This window comes from Macadamia integrifolia, chromosome 10 (assembly GCF_013358625.1).
Source record: "Macadamia integrifolia cultivar HAES 741 chromosome 10, SCU_Mint_v3, whole genome shotgun sequence".
In the NCBI taxonomy this organism is placed as follows: domain Eukaryota; kingdom Viridiplantae; phylum Streptophyta; class Magnoliopsida; order Proteales; family Proteaceae; genus Macadamia; species Macadamia integrifolia.
This window is the reverse complement of record NC_056566.1, coordinates 10,812,407-10,830,373: the sequence shown is the minus strand read 5'-3', so window position 1 is coordinate 10,830,373 and position 17,967 is coordinate 10,812,407.

The following is a 17,967-nucleotide window of genomic DNA, read 5'->3' as shown; positions in this document are numbered from 1 at the left end:
GATATGAACGAGTTCTTTTTATTTCAATTAAATAACAATATTATAATTCTCAAACTGTATCAATTAACTTCCTTATATTGATAATAATTATCATTCATTCATCAAAAATTCAAGTAGTTAATAAATTAACACTACCAATAAAATAAAAATTTTAATTCGAAATAATGATAGACAATAGCACTTTTTTGGGACAATACTTTTGAGAGAGAGAGAGAGAGAGAGAGAGAGAGAGAGAGAGAGATTTTCATGTAAGCCTTAGTTTCTAAATAATATGTGGGTTAGAACTCAAAATAGAATCCAACCTTGAAACTTTCACATGAATGAGATTTTGCAGCTCATAGAGATTATTGTAGACATCGAATTTTATCACCCCCCGGCAATGATGACAATATGAAGAATTACATGTTGGACATTTTATACTTGGAGAATTTTCAAGCTTATAGTAGAAAATGACCATTTTTCCCCTATAAACTTTCAAGAGAAAATGTTTTCAAAAATTAGAATTTGATGTTATGGATTATTGTTGTTTGTCCCCTCAAGTCAGACATTACACTTTGATGCAAGAACTATACGAATCGACGCCCGATTCTCTCTTTCACTATATGATCCGGGTCACTACTTTATGCATATTTTCATAAAGATTCCTGGTCGAGACCCCAATCATGTCTCACATCATTGGATAGTGCTCGGATTGAGCTTTTCAACAACATATTACACATTGAGTTCTGACTAACGGTTTGAAAGATATGAACCCCGAAAATTGGCTCCAAAGTTCGGTATCAGATTTCATTCCGAGCAACCAGGGAGTGCCACGTGGTGCCCAAACCCCTTTGTCCAAAAGGCTTTTGGACAATTCTCCTAGTTTTTTAGTCCCACATCGAAAATAAAAAAGAATTGTCTCAAGTCTCAAGGCTATAAGTATAGCCCTTCCTCTCTTTCAAAAGAGAAGAAGAAAAATTGGGAGAAGGAATATGGCCCCGTGAAGTTTTTTTTCTAATTCCTTCTCTTTAAATAAAGAATCCCTCCAAGTATAAAATTTTGAATGTGTAATCCTTCGTTGAGCCGGGAGACCTAGTCCGATTCGGTTCGATTTTGGGCTTGAAGCATAAGGGTTATCTCCCCTTGTTTCTTGATTAAAGCCGTGTTTAAGATATTTTTCTTCTCCTAATTGCAATTTAGAACTAGCTTATCTAATTTAATAGATTAGTTTCTAATTTATTAATAATTGATTTGTTTAGATTAATTATGTTTAATTAGTTTCAGTTTGGTTCAATACGGTTTATTAGATGTTAATTGATTTATTCCGGTTCAATTAAAGGTATTTAGGTTTTATTGATTCTTTTAGATTAATTAGGTTTAATTGTTTTTTCTTTTTAACATGTTTACTTAACTAGATTTGATTTGGTTTAGTTTTTTTTTTTAAATTGTTTTTGTTCTTTTGATCTAGACCCTTAGATTAGGATCTCAGCTGTAACCTAATCCCATTTCTTCTCCTTCTTCCTCTCTTCCATCTTTCTTCTCCAACCGCTTCTTCTTCATCTTCTTCTTCTTTTCTTTTTCCCAGTTGCTGCAGTTCTCTTCTTCTTCTTCTTCTTCTTCTTCTTTATCTTTTTTTTTCCCTGCTGCTGCAACCACTAACCGGCGGCCACCGAACCTGCAACTTCTCTCCTCCTTCCCTTCTTCTTCTTCTTCTCTTCTTCTCTTCTTCTCTTCTTCTCTTTTTCTTCCCTGCTGTTGCAACCCCTAACCGGTAGCCACCGAACCCGCAACTCCTCCTTCTTCTTCTTCTTCTTCTTCTTCTTCTTCTCAATCCCTAAAAGCATGCTCCTCAGCTTACCAGGAGAAAATCCTCCCCCCTCGATTTTCCTCATCTCAGCCTCTGTTTTGGCTTTTTGGTGATTTTCCCATGCTAGTATTTTGATTTCTTCCCGCGTACCTGGCCATATACTTGGCTTTCTCTGCTTCCTCCCAAGCAGCTGCCCGGGACTCAATGACACTTTTGGCTTGTTGATCCACGGGTACGCTCTTAAATGAAGTAGATGCATCCTTGTCCTCCTCCTCCCTGCTTGCCCAGGTAGCAATATTTGTCTTACCAAGCTAAGTTCCAAGGGCAATTATCTCTCAGCCTTCTGAAACTCAAAATTAGAGGATAACACACTCACTCTCGTGCCGACTTTCATAGTCTAGACAACTATCATCTTGAGATCTAATTCTCGAATTTGCCAAAGAATGTTCCTTTAATCTACGATCACTAGCCATATCAGAAGTTAAAGAGTCTTCTGTGGTTGTTGAATTTGTGCCTTTAGGAAGAACATCTACATCTCTGCAATTCTCTGAAGTACTATCCCCTCTGTTATCCATCTCACTAACTTCAGATCTCAAAGAGCAAGTCGATTCCTGCTCTTCCTCTTCCTTTCTCTTTTTTTATTTTTTATTTTTTATTTTTTTATTTTTTTGTGTTCATTTTCTTTTGTTTATTCATTCCAGTTTTTTATTTTATTTTATTTATTTACTTTTGTAATTCAAATTGTAATATGCTCCCCAACCCCTATCATTGTGTGATATTTCTCCTATTTCACCTTTGCCATCGCCGTGTTTCAATTAATTCCCCGTGTTTAGGGGATTCCATGTAGAGTCCTAGGGTCACTCTAATCCAGCCCCTTAGGATCAAGGGCTGAAACCAATTGGGTTTTGCTCATTATTTTTGAATCATATGATAACCATAGGTTTCACTAATTTCCATTAAATTAGGGTTTTGAATCAGCAAATGGGTCTATGGGCCATAGTCTAGGACAGGTCAGTATGGGCGTGGCTGGCCCCCCTCAAACCGGCTCGTAGCATTAGGTGCATTTCTTGGGTTTTCGGGTTGATAAAAATGAACCCGTTTCGGTCCATTTCTTTTTATCTCAAATAGTGGGTCCTTTTAAAATTAATTGTGTATTTAATTTAGATTCGGATATCTTGCCATATTGATAATCATTAGATTTAGATAGGTTAGTCAATATCATGTTTGCCATGCTTCGTGTTTATTAACATGTCTTTTTTTTATACTTGATGATTCGATGTTAAAAAGCTTAATTTATTTTAGGATTAGCTCAAGATAAACATAATTAGGGCAATTAGGTTTCATAATTTATTTAATTAAACCACAGGTTCAGTTTAATCTTCCTAAACTAGATTAGGTAGACTAAAAAAAACTGCATTCATTTAATGTAATTAATCCATTTCACTTTTATAAATCAATTAGATCTCATTTAATTTATAAATATTTTTACCCATTAGATTAAGTGTGATTGCAATGATTTATTTCACAAATTACTAGGGATTCAGATTAACCATTTTAATTCATTCAATTTAAGATCTTACAAATTCATTGATCATCCATCTAGGTCAGGCTCAATTAATCGAATTAGTTTAATTTAGGGTTTTATAAGTTGCTAAACTAATCCTAGGTTTATGCTTATTTAATTAGCTTAATCTAAGACTCATAATTCATTGATTAAATCATTTAGAGTTTTTAATTTTCAATTAGCGTAATCATTTCATTATTTGCATCATAATCTAGCTAGCATAATTTAGACACTTGGCTTAGGGTTTTCACATGTCATGCTTAGATACCTAGTTTAGGGTTTTCAGTGACCTTGATTTAGACTAGTTAGTAGGGTACAAATAAACTTTGTCAAACAAAAAGAGACCGGCCTTAGGGCCGGGCAGACTGGGTGCTTAACACCTTCCCAGTTTGTCACTTGACACTTGTCCAGAATCTTGGTGCAAACTAGGCTTATCCATCAGAGTCATTAGTCTCTCTCCCTTGATTGGGGGAGACATTTATGGGTCCTAGACCCTTTTTAGGTGGCGACTCCCTTTTACCCATAATGTGTATCCCCCTTGGCATTTGATGACTAGGAGATACTATCTCATCTCATTAGGGTCGAACCCTAGTGTGTGTATACGTGCTACGCGCCATATCGCGATCCCTACGGAAGGATCATTGTTGACACCTACAATTATGTTGTTCTAAAAATTGCAGCATAGCAAAGATTCAAAATCACAAATAAAAGACAAAGAAACAAAGCAAAGAATTATAATCAATTGGTCACCAAGTTAAGGTGCGCATAAATAGAAAACAGGCATGAATTTAGAATTACTTTGGAGTTTTTTCTATGCCTAAAGTTTCCATCAACATAATCTGATTTTAAAGAGTTCACATCTTCTGCAGCGAGTGGTGAGGTGCGGTGAGCATCGGACAATTAAGAGTATCTAGGCATGCACTCCAAGGGGTTCCCAACCACCTGATACTCATTGCACCGTTGCAACGATTGCAGATGATTTTCACATGATTTTAGAACTCCTTTTGGAGGGACCACTTTTTAAATCATTAAAACTGGTTCACTCGCTGCTCATTTGTGTGTGGGTGGTTAGAAATATTTACGTAGACAATAAAAAGAGAATTAGAGCTACACATTGGCAACTATGAAGGGTCTTATCTCTTCCACCAGGGAGGAAAGGAATCAGTTATTTTGATGTTTCACATAACAGCAAACAATAAAAGTGCACCTAAGAAAAAATAAAAATCAAAGTCAGTATTGAATAATTTGAATAGGGACAGGCCTTGCAGTTCTAAATCAAGTCTAAATTTACCATGGGCTAGTCCTAAGTTACCCCATATTGGAACTGAATGTCCCAGTCTCTAATGGGCTTGGGCCAGATCATGTCTGTCATAGGAAGCCAATAATCAAAACTAGCTTGCAAGGTATGGTACCAATTCACTGTTTGTCTGCCAATGATGGTCGGGATGATGGTTTCTCCAGAAAGTATGGTTATTCAATATCCCCTAGAATCTGGAAGAATCAAATCTGTGTTAGTTATTCTGGGAAAATGGCCGTTAAGATTATCAAGTACCCAAGCAGTGATATGTTGGACGTGTTCTGCTGAAACAACAATAGAACAGCAGCAAAATGAACAATCATATATGATACAGAACATTGTATATACGCACAGAATTGTCTCTGTTACATAGAAGGAATATGTGTATATATATATATATGTTTGCATGAAATAGTAAATATACATAAGATACGAGATTTACGTGGTCTGACAAAATCGCTTATATGCATGAAATGAGATCCAATCTTTCACTATAATTGAGAGAATAGATAGAATACAATCTTTGCGATTGATTCTCAATCTGGAACCCCCTTGTACACCTTCTGTCCCCTCTCATTCTTTTGTTTTTTTGCTAAAACTCATTTGTATTAAGAAGAAAGAGAAAAAGGAATATACACGCTGAGTCTTACATGGCATCGGAAACAACAACAAAGAAAATGGATGGTTTTAAGAAAAAAACCAGGATCACACTCCCACCTTCGGCATTGCCATCAGCAGGAAGATAGATCCATAACTCCACTAATAGGGCTAAATAAACCGATATCTAGGCCTAGTTTTAGCATCAATTCGAAGCTCATCCTGAATATTGCAAGGAAATGAAGGAGAGGAAACTGAAATCCCACTACGAACAACTGATTTTGCTAAATAATCTGCAATTGGATTAGCCTCCTTGTAACAATGTGTCAGCTTCCACTGAATACTTGAAAGGTAAGGGCTCAAGAACCTCCAATCTTGCAAGACATACCAAGGCATTGCCTTTGAGTTAACCGCACATGTCACTGCCATCGAGTCCGATTCAATCCATAAGCGATCAATGCCCAATTGTTTAGCCAGCTTGATGCCATGGATTGAACCTTGAAATTCCGCCTCGTAGTTTGTTGCAACACCAAGAAAAGAGCCAAAAGTGGATACCACCCTCCCCGCTGAATCCCTAACAATACCAGCAACCCTTGCTCTTCCAAGATTACCTAAGGAGCATCTATCAATATTTAGTTTATACCATGAAACAAAAGGAGCACACCACGTTACCTCTATAACCAAAGAAGTTCTGAGAGAACGAAGCGAAACACCCAACAGTCTGGCATAGATCAAATCTACCATTGGAATTCTCCTACACCCCACACTAGGGAGTAACTCTCTTATGGCTCCCAACACCTGATGCAAGACCAGCTAACCCGCATAGCCTTGTCTTCATATCTTCTCAAATTTCGATGACTCCACAAGAAATAAGGGACCTGAATAAAACTTGCAAACCACGCTTGCTTTACTAGAGCTGACTTCCCCTTGGCCCTCCACCATTGAAATAGGCTTGTCAGAGAGTCATGCTGTACCCATCCAAAAATGAATAGAGATAAAAAAGCAGACCACACCTCATTGGAAAACCTGCAGTCCAAGAATAAATGCTACAAAGACTCTGAAGCACCAAGACACAACTTAGATCGAGAAACAAAGCTGACCCCTTCGAACTAACCATGTCATCAATAGCCAGTCTTCCATGGATCATCTTCCAGCCGAACAAAGATTGGCGAGGAAGCAAACCACTTCGCCATACAATATGAAACCGTGGAATTTTTGGGTTCTGTTTCCTGATCTCCTCCCAAACTGAATTAATTTTGAATTCACTTGACATACACAAACTCCAGCTGCATTTATCCTCCACCTGAAAAGAAGGGATGTTTACAGCCTCCACCTTAGAGAAAATATCCCTCATCTCCCGAGAGGAAACTTGAGGCAACTTCCAAGAAAAATTTATAATAAAATCCTTCACATATCTATCCCTTAGAAAAAGATTTGAATCCACCCCCAATCTCTCCTCAATAGGCCACTTACCCACCCACCTATCCTTCCAAAACAATATACGGTCCCCATTCCCAACTGTCCACCATTCCTTGGAAGCAACAAAATTCCACATTTTTTTTTTAATTCCAGGCCATACCGAGGAAGACTTATAAGACTTTCTCAACTCACCTGATTTTGTTAAAAATATAGCTTTGAAAAATTTTTCCATCACAGAATCTTCATGTTTAATCTGCCAAGCAATCTTGCCATGGTTTAAAGTATCTTCGATACCGATACGATACCCTTCGATACGTATCTTAAATTTATCCGATCGATACGATACACACCGATACGATATATGGAATTTTTAAAATCCTTTCATATCGATTTATATCTTACGGTACATACCGATATGCACCAATACACTATCGATACGTACTAATACTCTATGAAAAATATAAAATCGAGGTGAAATATACATTTTGGTATGTATCGGTAAATATCGGTGAGTATTTGTATGTATCGTTCGGTACGTATCGATGAGTATCAGTACATATCGGTGAGTATCGGTATGTACCGATACGGTGCGCTACGGTCATATAATGGCCAAGATGGGTATTTTTTCAGAAAGCATTATTTTTTGAGTGTTTTTCTTTCAAAGTTGCTGCCAGCCATATTTCTCTCTAACTAAAGTGGAAATCAAGGTTGGGAACAAGGATTTTACATTTATGGGACAACTGCAAACCTTGAATTCTTAGTGCGATACCCTCAATTTAGTGCCTATGCATGATACATGTTATCAATAGTTTTCTTAACAAATATTTTATGCAAAAGTGTTTAGAAAGGTGTTTCATATCCATTTATATGCGTATCTTTAGCGTATCTTAGTGTATCTCCGATACGATACGATACCCTCTGATACGTATCTTAATTTTGGTCGACCGATACGGCGATCGATACCGATACTTTAATCCTTGAATCTTGCTGAGAAAAGCCTTATTAACATCACGAGTTCTTCTTAGACCTAACCCACCTTCCTCTTTAGGCTTACAAACTGAGTCCCATTTAACAAAGATCTTCTTATTTGAATCCACATCCCCCATCCAGATAAAATTTCTCATCCATCTCTCTATAAGCACAATCAAAGAAGAAGACCACCAATATATTGCAAAGTTAAGAGGAATACTTACAATAACTGAATGCACCAACTCCACCCTTCCCGCCATGGAGAGGAACTTGCCTTTCCATCCCGAAAATCTCCCTTTTATTTTATCCATCAAAGGCATCAAAGGATCACGCCTGACCCTCCCTTTAAAAATTTCAACACCTAAATATTTTGTAGGAAAGCTACAGCTAGGGGCACCCATCGCCTGAGAAATCCTCTCTCTTTGCACTAGGGGAATTTTTCCAAAAAACATTTTACTTTTATCAAGATTGATTCGCTGCCCTGAATAATCTTGATATTTTTGAAGAAAATTTTTTAGCTGCTTTACACCTTTAATCGACCCATTCATGAAGATAAAGATATCATCTGCAAAAAGAAGATAATAAGGAACCTTTGCTCCTCTAGGACCTGAGAGGGCCTTGATATCATTTGAATCTATGAGCTTTTGCAAACCCCTACAAAGAACTTCCTCAGCCAAAATGAACAACAAGGGAGATAGTGGATCCCCTTGCCGAAGACCACACTGCACACCAAAATCCCACAGGACCTCCATTTAACATAATAGATATCCTTGTTAAAGTCAAAGAACTTTTCACCCAGTCAATCCATTTGTTGCCAAACCCAATTTTTCTCAAAACCAAGAACATAAACTCCCAAGACAATGAGTCATAAGCCTTCCTCATATCTAGCTTTAGCCCAATACCACCACCATGAGTAGCTGAGAACATCATATTGGCCAACTTTGACACCATACTAGTGTTTGATGAAATGATCTTTCCTTTTTGGAAAGCACCCTGCTCTTCAGAGACTAGGCGAGGAAGCGATGCAAATTACTTAGCCTAGTTGTCATAATTTTTGTTGCAACTTTACACAAAAAATTTCCCATGCAAATAGGTCTATACTTATCTAAGGAATTTGCACCCTCCATTTTGGGAACCAAGGTTATAAAACAGTTATTCACCCCATTAGGGAATTAACCATATAGAAAAAAAGATTTTATTGTAAAGCAAAAAGTCCCTATCCACAATATCCCAGCTTTTCCTAAAGAAAACACCACAATAACCATCCGGACCAGGAGAACTATCTGGATCCAAGTCCCAAACAGCTCTCTTGATCTCCTCATAGGAGGGAATTGCTTCGATCCCCATTCTATCCTCTTCCATAAGCACCTTTGGAATACAATCTAGAAGATTAGGATGGGAAGACAAGGGCATCTCTTCATGAACTTGGTATACAACTCTTTCCTTTCATAGTACTCTTCTTCCACCCTTGTAAGAGTCCATTCTCTTGGAGACTCTATCTGTTGGAAGACTCTACTTTCTTGAAGACTTCACCTCTTGGAGGACTCCCCTCTCTTCCACTCTCTTGGATAACTCTGCTTCCTTAGAGATTCCACCTATTGGAAGACACCAATCCTTCCACTCTCTTGAAAACTCAACATCCTTGGAAGACCCCAACTAATAGTAAGGAAAAATTTCTTTAAAATGACATTCCCGTTTTTACTGTTTTAAACGCATTTTTTTTTTTTTTCCCAAAGATATAGGAAAAAAGACAAACTATCAACATTTCCGTTTTAAACGCGTTTAAAACACGTGCTGAATTTTTATTTTGAAATTTTTTAAGACTATACTTATTGAACACAAGATTTTGAAGAGGATAGTGGGCACACTTTTGAGAATCTTGCTCAACAAGGTGTGTTGACTAATAAGGAGCATGTGTCGAGTGCGGCAATACTAATTTGAGTGGATATGGTTAGTGAAGATGGATTGGGAGACCCCACCTTCAGCATTGCCATCAGTAGAGCTCTCCAAAGCTATCTACAAAATCTAAATCTGGACTTCGAATACATGTCATTCCTAATTTTCTCAGAAATATAAGGAGGGAAGTCCTCCATAGTACTCGAGACTCCTGTTTTCGCAGCGGATTTGGTAAGATAGTCCGCTACTGGGTTTGCTTCCATGAAACAGTGTGTGATCTTCCATGAAATAGAGCTAAGATACTGATGCAATGGAATCCAGTCCTACAGAACAAACCAAGGAATAGAGTTGCTTTGGACATCCGTAACAACTGCGACGGAGTCAGACTCAATCCATAGTTTGGACACCCCTTGGTGCATGGCATAGCGAATACCTTCCAAAAGACTCCTAAATTCAGCATAGAAATTGGTTCGAATGCCCAGATAAGTCTTGAAGGAAAAAATCACCTTTCCCTGAGAGTCTCGCTTGAGACCACCGGCACCTGCTCTTCCAGGGTTCCCCATGGAACTGCATTAACATATAGCTTTGACCAAGAGGGAGGGGGCTTGCACCAATTTATTTCAAGAATGACATGGGGATTGCCAGGGGACCCCTTGAGACCCAACTTTCTACTGCAAAGAAGGTTCAAAGTTGTTCGAATGACCCCCTTCAAGTTTAGATTAGCTTCCTTTCGAGCCCTTAGAACTCTAGAGAACAGCAGAGAAACAATTTCCACCCTTGCCAACATGCATTCTAATATTTCTTTCTTGCCAAATAGCATCGGCATTGAGGATGAAACCAGCCGCCCAAGGGTCCTTCAGAGATAAGATTCAGCGTTTTCTCTTCCATCAGGACACTAAATCAAGAATTAAAGATTGATTTTTCTATGCCAAACCAAAATAATTTAAAAAAGGTTCCAAATATGTCTAGAAACACTGTAGTCAAGAAAGAGATGGTTCAAAGATTCAGGCCCCGATCCACACATGATGCATCTGGAAGCTAGCAAAATCCCTTTCCTACTAATGAGATCATCAGTGGGAAACTTTTCATGATATAACCTCCAACCAAAAGTAGACTGGTGGGGGGGGGTGAGACATATCATCCATACAAGGCCATGCCAAGGAACTTTTTTATTTTTGCAGCGAATGTCTTTCCAAGCAGATTTCGTGTTAAAATCTCCTAAGGTAGACAAGCTCCATAAACATTTGTCTTCCATACCATCTCTAGGAATAGGAATTTTTGTAGCAGCAAAAAAAATGTTTTGGAGAAAGAGAGAAGAAACTTCGGGGAATTTCCACTAATAATTGCTGATGAAATTTGCAACCTTCAAGGAGGTGGATGAGAATAGGTCATTGTCCAAGGAGGCTAACTCCTAGACAAATTCTTCCGCAAGCCATCTATCCTTCTAGTAGTTTATTGAAGCCCCATTGCCAGCGATCTATCTCTCTTTAGTGGAAACAAAATTCCACATTTTTTTGAGACCAGGCCAAATCGAAGAAGATCTATACCCCTTTTTGAACTCTCCATTTTTCCTCAGATATCTTGATTTTATAAGGTAACCTAAGGCAGAAGAAGAATGCTTGATATACCACACTTGCTTGCTGATAAGGGCTTTATTCACATCCCTCAAATGCCTTATACCTAAGCCACTCTCCTACTTGGGCTTGTAGACCAGGTCCCATTTGACCATCATTCCTTTAGAAGAGTCAAGATCACCAGTCCATATGAAATTCCTCATCCATAATTCTATAGTCTTCAAAAGGGAACTAGGCCACTAATACACAAAGAAGTTGTGAGACGGCATACCAGATATGACGGATCTGACAAGCTTTACCCTTCAAGCCATAGACAAGAGCTTCCCCTTCCAACCAGCCATCCTCCCTTTAATTTTGTCCATCACAGAGAGTAACAACTCTCTTTTAACTCTACCCTTAAAGATTTCCACCCGTAAATATTTTGTAGGGAATTTACAGATGGAAATTCCAAGGGTGTCAGATATAAGCTGCTTCCTTTCTAAAGACATTCTCCCAAGAAAAAGCTTGCTCTTGTCCAAATTTATCTACTGCCCTGAAAATTGCTGATACTTTGATAAAAAATTATGAAGGTGTTTGGCGTACTTGATGGAGCCATTCAGGAAGAGAAAAATATCATCAGCAAATAAAAAAAACCTAGCATCGGGACTCCTCTCGGCCCCTTGAGAGGCAGAAACTACTTGTTTTGAATCATAGAATGGATCCCCCTACACAGACTTCCTCTGCTAGAATAAACAAAAGAGGGGAGATAGATTCAACTTGACGAAGCCCTCTCTCAACCCCAAAGAAGCCAACTGGACCTCTATTGAGGAGAACGGATATTCTGGAAGAAAGAAGGATTTGATGAAGCCATGCTATCCATTTGTTAGGGAAACCAAATTTTCTCAGGACTTAGAAGAGGAAACTCCAAGAAACTGTGTCAAAAGCCTTCTGGATGTTGATTTTGATACCCAAACCACCACTTTTGGTACAATCAAACATGAGGTTTGTAAGATTAGAATCCAGACAAATATTTGATTGAATGATCTTGCCTTTCTGAAAGGCCCCTTACTCTTCTGAGAACAGCGTGGGAAGGAAAGTGGAGAGTCTAGAGGCCATGATTTTTGACAACATTTTACAGAAAAAGATACTCATGCACAATGGCCTAAATTTGTCCAAGGAGTTTGCACCATCAACCTTGGGGAGTAAGACTAGAAATCTATTATTGGTCCCCTTTGGAAGGATTCCAGATCGGAAAAATCCTCTCACTGCTCTGTAAACCTCGTACCTTACTAGCTCCCAACATTGTCTGAAGAAGGCACCAGAGAAACCCTCAGGCCCCGGAGAGCTGTGGGGGTCTAAATCCCAAACAGCTTGCTTGATTTCGTCCTCACTAGGAATAACATCCAATCTACTAATATTTGACTCATCCATGATCCAAGAAATGCAATCCAAGAGCTCACCATGCTCGACTACATGCTTGGCTTTATGAAAGGATTCGTAGAAATCCACCACGTGAGTAGCCATTTCATCGGGATGAGTAACTAAACTACCATCAGCCTTTTTCAAGGAAGGAATGGTGTTCTTGGATCTTCTTATCTTAGAAGACAGAAGGAAAAATTTAGAGTTGCGATCACCTTGAAAGATCCATTTTTTCCTTACCTTTTTTGCCCAAAGCTTTTCATGATTGTTAAGAGCAATCAAATACTTTGTTTTTGCACCAGCCTCTAGATTATAGAGATGGTCACCAATGCCATGTTGATCAATCTACCCCTGAATCTGATCTAACTCTTCCTTGGTAGCTTTTAGGGCCATGACAAAATTTGAAAATACAAACCTCACCCAACCCCGAAGCACAGGCTTAAGGCGCTTCAGCTTTGATCAAGGACATATGTAAGTGAACCAAAAACAGGCTCTTTCCATGAATTTTCAACCATAGCCATAAAATCATCATGCACCATCCAGAATCTCTGGATCCTGAAGGGACAGTTTGTCGGCTTCAAAACAGACTCAGAGATTATGAGTAAAGGGGAGTGATCAGACAAGAAGTGCTACAGCACCTCCTGGGAGCCGTTGCGAAAGATATTGATCCATTCTTCATTGCAGAAATTGTGATCAAGAACAGCCATAACATTTCCTCTCTTTCTATTATTTGACCATGTGAATTTGCTCCCATGAGATGGAACCTGAATCAGATTTGAGGCATCAATGGCAGCTCTAAACTCCGATAAGACCCAAGATTAAAGGCACCTAGACCTCTTTTTTCATGGCAAGCAAGAGTTGCGTTGAAATCCCCAACCACCAACCATGGCAAGGTGCCCACCAGTGTTGCAGCAAGATCTAGCCAGAGGTCTCTTCTTGCAGCCTGAAAGCAACTTGCATGAACAAAAGAAACAAAAATAGACTGACAGTGCCAAGTAACGATCAAGGTGATAAACTGTTCAGACATGGCAACCACGACAGGTTTATTTAAAAATCTCTTCCATATGATCCACAAGTTTGGCAGCTTATCAGTTCTAGAATTGTGAATCATACATGCTTCATAACCCAATTTATTAAAATAAATGGCTGGAAAATCACCTACCTCCACCATAGGTTCTTCTATGCACACGATGTCTGGATTCTTGTCTTTAAGAAGATTACTCAAGGTAGCCCGGGTAGCAGCCTTCTTTATCCCCTTATATTCCATAAGAGGGCACCCATCATCAATATTTGGTTGGGACTGTGCGACCAGACTTTCTTTTCTGCGCTGCATGAGCCAATTGTTTTCCCTTTTTTTTTTTTTTTGCAACCTCCATGCCGTCATTTAGCTCTTTCTGAAGGGCAGCTTCATCAACGGCGCTGACTTTAGGGTAGTGAAGGGTAGAGTGCCCCTTGTTAATTGTAGTTGGAGCAATGGATCAAATAATATGATCTTCATGATCATCCACGCCATCCTAGGTAGAGGCCAGACCGTATTGCCTTAAAGGAGAGTTTACTTCTTCTTGAACCGACCCACCAAGCTGGTCTTGAACCGATCCACAAATTTGAGTATGGGCTGTTCCATCAATGTCATCTAACCCATCTGGAGCAATGGAACCTTTCATATGTAGTATCGGATTTTCTCGCATGTGACTTGAAGAAAATCCCGTAGGAGATAAGTCAACCACAATGTTTCCATAAAAAGGCAAGGAATCAGGGAGTTTCCTTGATTTGCTGGAACAGTTTGACTCTTTTTGAAAATTACCGGAAGATTGTGCATCCATCACCCCTGACGGCCTCTTATCCACCCAAACAGCACCTGCAACGCCTCCAGAGGCAACTTTGTCTCTTGCCTTGTGCTTAGCATCGGCGATCTTCTTGTCTTTACAGACCTGAATAGTATGCCCAACACGCTTGCAAAAACTGCACATACCCATCGCATCTTCATATATGATCCTTTGTTGAACCAAAATAAATCCCCAGCACCAGGCTGCTGTTTCTCCACTTGAATTTCCTCAAGTCTTTGATCGGAGTTCTCCATCTCCAATAGTATCCGAGCAAAGTTACCTATGGAGGCATTTCTTGTTCGCTTGTCAATGTCCAGAGGGCAACCTACTATTCTGGCCATTGAAAAGTGGATTCTTTCATGCCAGTATTCAAATGGAAGCTTTGGAAAGCTAATCCAAACTAACTTGGTGGTTGCGTTCCTGTCGTGGATGTTAAAATTTGGCCTCCATCGCTGGAAGCGAATGGGCTGACAACAGACCTTAAAAGGACTCCTTTTCCAATCGTTTGCCATGTCCTTATCAGAATTAAATTGAAAGAGAGTGTGACCCAATCCCATTGGCAAAATAACAACTCTCTCCTTGAGGTTCCAAGCTGCTGCGGCTTCTCTTCTAACTTCATCTAAAGAAGTAAAATGAAAATTTAATCTGGCTACAAGAGCATAACGATAACGCAGAAGCCGCTCCTCGTGAGCATCTTGAGAAATTACAATCTTTGTTTGGTTTCCGGTGTGGATGGGCTTAGGAAGATCATCCACGTCTGGTAATATACCACTTTTTTTTTGCTAAAAGGTCATTTTATTAAAAGAGAACAAAGCAAAACAAAGAGAAATACAAAAGGGCAGGCCGATCCCACTAAACCCCCTTGCAACCTCCACCTTCGGCATGGCCATCAGCAGAGGGAACAAGCAAAGGGCTTAGCCAAATCGAAAACGGTGCCTGTCCAACGCATCAGAAGCTAACTCATCCACTACATGTCTCGGGAACTCCACTGAGAATTCTGAAGTACAAGATTTAGATGCTTTCCTAGCCAGAAAATCAGCGACTACATTAGCTTCACGAAAACAGTGAGTGATCTTCCATTGCACCAACTCCAAAAAGGAAATAACAGATCTCCATTTCTGCAGGGCAAACCATGGAATCTCCCTTCTCTGAACTGCTGAGACCGCGGACGCTGAGTCTGACTCAATCCAAACACCCCTAGCATGATAGTGTCTAGCTAGCAGAATACCCTCCAAGACTGCCTCAAATTCAGCTTCATATATTTGTTTGACTCCCAGAAAAATGCTAAAAGAGTCGATTACTTTGCCTTTATCATCCCGTAAGACACCACCAGCACCTGCATTACCTGGGTTACCAAGCGAACTTCCATCCACATTGATCTTCATCCACGCCCTGGGAGGCTTACACCAGTGAACCTCAAGAGGTGAAGGGGAAGTTGGATTTCTAATACTTAAACCTATCTTCCTGCAGGTCATCAAGTCTGAAATCGAACGAACTTCTTCACTTGATCCGTCACAGCAAAGCTGAACCTCTTGCCTAATACTTTGAAAGACATACCGCCCTGCCCTTTCTTTATTTTCCTGCCTTCTTTTATTTCTTTCCCACCAAATATGGTTGATAGTGATGAGCAAACCCAACTTCCATGGCTTCTTTAGCTGAATCACTTGATATTTCCTCTTCCACCACTGGAACAATGATTGAATACTTGGATGATTTACCCACGCCACTCCAAAAAAATCTAAAAAACTCTTCCATATTGATATGGAGAATGAACAGTGTAAAAAAATATGAACCATACTTTCTTCAGCCTTTCCACACAGGTTGCATCTGGATGGGAGATAAACACCTTTTTGGCAAACCAGGTCGTCCGTTGGAATTCTACCATGCACCACTCTCCATCCAAAAATGGAGTGTCTTGGAGGAAGATTCTTCTACCAAATCAAAGAAGACCAGTTCACCTTCAAGGATTTCACTCTAACAGCCTCCCAAGCCGACCTTGAGGAGAAATACCCTGAAGGAACTAGCGACCACACCCTGAAATCCACCATCTGCAAACTCGGAATGTCAATCTTTTTAATCTGTCCAAAAATTTCATTAAGCATAGGAGATACTACCTCAGGTAGACGCCATTCTCCATTTATGATAAACTCCCCCACCTTTGCTGATGTAGAGAGAGTATGGTCACTATCCAGCGAAAGAAGTTCCATAATGGATTTTGGACCCCACCATTTATCCTTCCAGAAATTTGCAAGCTGACCATTCCCTATGATCCAACGCTCCTTGTCATCCACAAAGGACCACATTTTCCTGAGACCTGCAAAAATAGTGGAGGTGTTGCAATTTTTGAATGATCTTCCATCCTTCTTTAGGAATCGAGCTCTGAGAAAGGTTAACGCTGCTGTCTTCTCCGTTTTGATCCTCCAAATCAATTTGCACAGCATTGCTTTATTGGAATCTCGCAGTCTCCTAAGACCCAGCCCTCCCTCATCCTTGGGCTTACACATAGAGTCCCACTTCACTGTGACAGCCTTAACCGTATCAACATCACCAGTCCAAATAAAATTTCGCATCCATTTCTCCATCATCGCCACAAGAGATGCAGGCCACCAATAAACAAAGAAACTATGAGTCGGCATCCCCGAAAGCACCGATTTAACCAATTCCACCCTACCTGCCATTGACAACAATTTCCCTTTCCAACCCGCCAGTCTCCCCTTGACCTTGTCCATAATCGGCAACAAAGTATCTTTTTTAATCCTTCCCTTGAAGATTTCCACACCTAGATACCTTGTAGGGAAGGTACACATGGGAATGCCTAAAGTTTCAGATATTTGATGCTTCCTGGAAAGTGATATTTTTCCCAAAAAAAGTTTACTTTTTTCTAAGCTGATGCCCTGCCCAGAAAACTCTTGGTACTTTAGAAGAAATTCTTTAAGAGTCCTCACATACCTCATAGAAGCATTGGAGAAGATGAATATGTCATCTGCAAGTAGAATATGGGCAGGAGTTTTGACACCGCGAGGCCCATGAATTGGCTTCAATTGATTAATCTCGATCAGATGCTTTAAACCTCGCGATAGCACTTCCTCTGCAATAATAAAAAGCATGGGAGATATTGGGTCCCCTTGCCTCAACCCTCTCTCCACACCAAAATATCCCTGTGGACCTCCATTAATCAAAATCGATATCTTAGAGGATATCAAAATTTGGTTTAGCCATGTTATCCACTTCTCTGTGAATCCAAAGCGACGCAGCACCTGAAACATAAAGGACCACGAAAGAGTATCATATGCTTTCTTGATGTCAATTTTTAATCCCAGACCTCCCCCTCTCATAGAAGCAAACATCATATTGGCCAGTTCTGAGGCCACACTGATGTTGTCATGGATTAACTTTCCTTTTTGAAATGCCCCCTGCTCTTCAGATATCAGCCTAGGGAGCAAATTAGCAAGCCTCATTGCCATTATTTTGGAAAGAATTTTACAATAAAAATTCCCCATACACAGTGGCCGGAATTTATCGATAGAAGATGCTCCCTCCTCCTTAGGAATAAGAACCAAAAAATTGTTGTTCACACCATTGGGCAATTGACTAGTACTAAAGAAATACTTAACTGCATTACACACCTCTAACTCGACAAT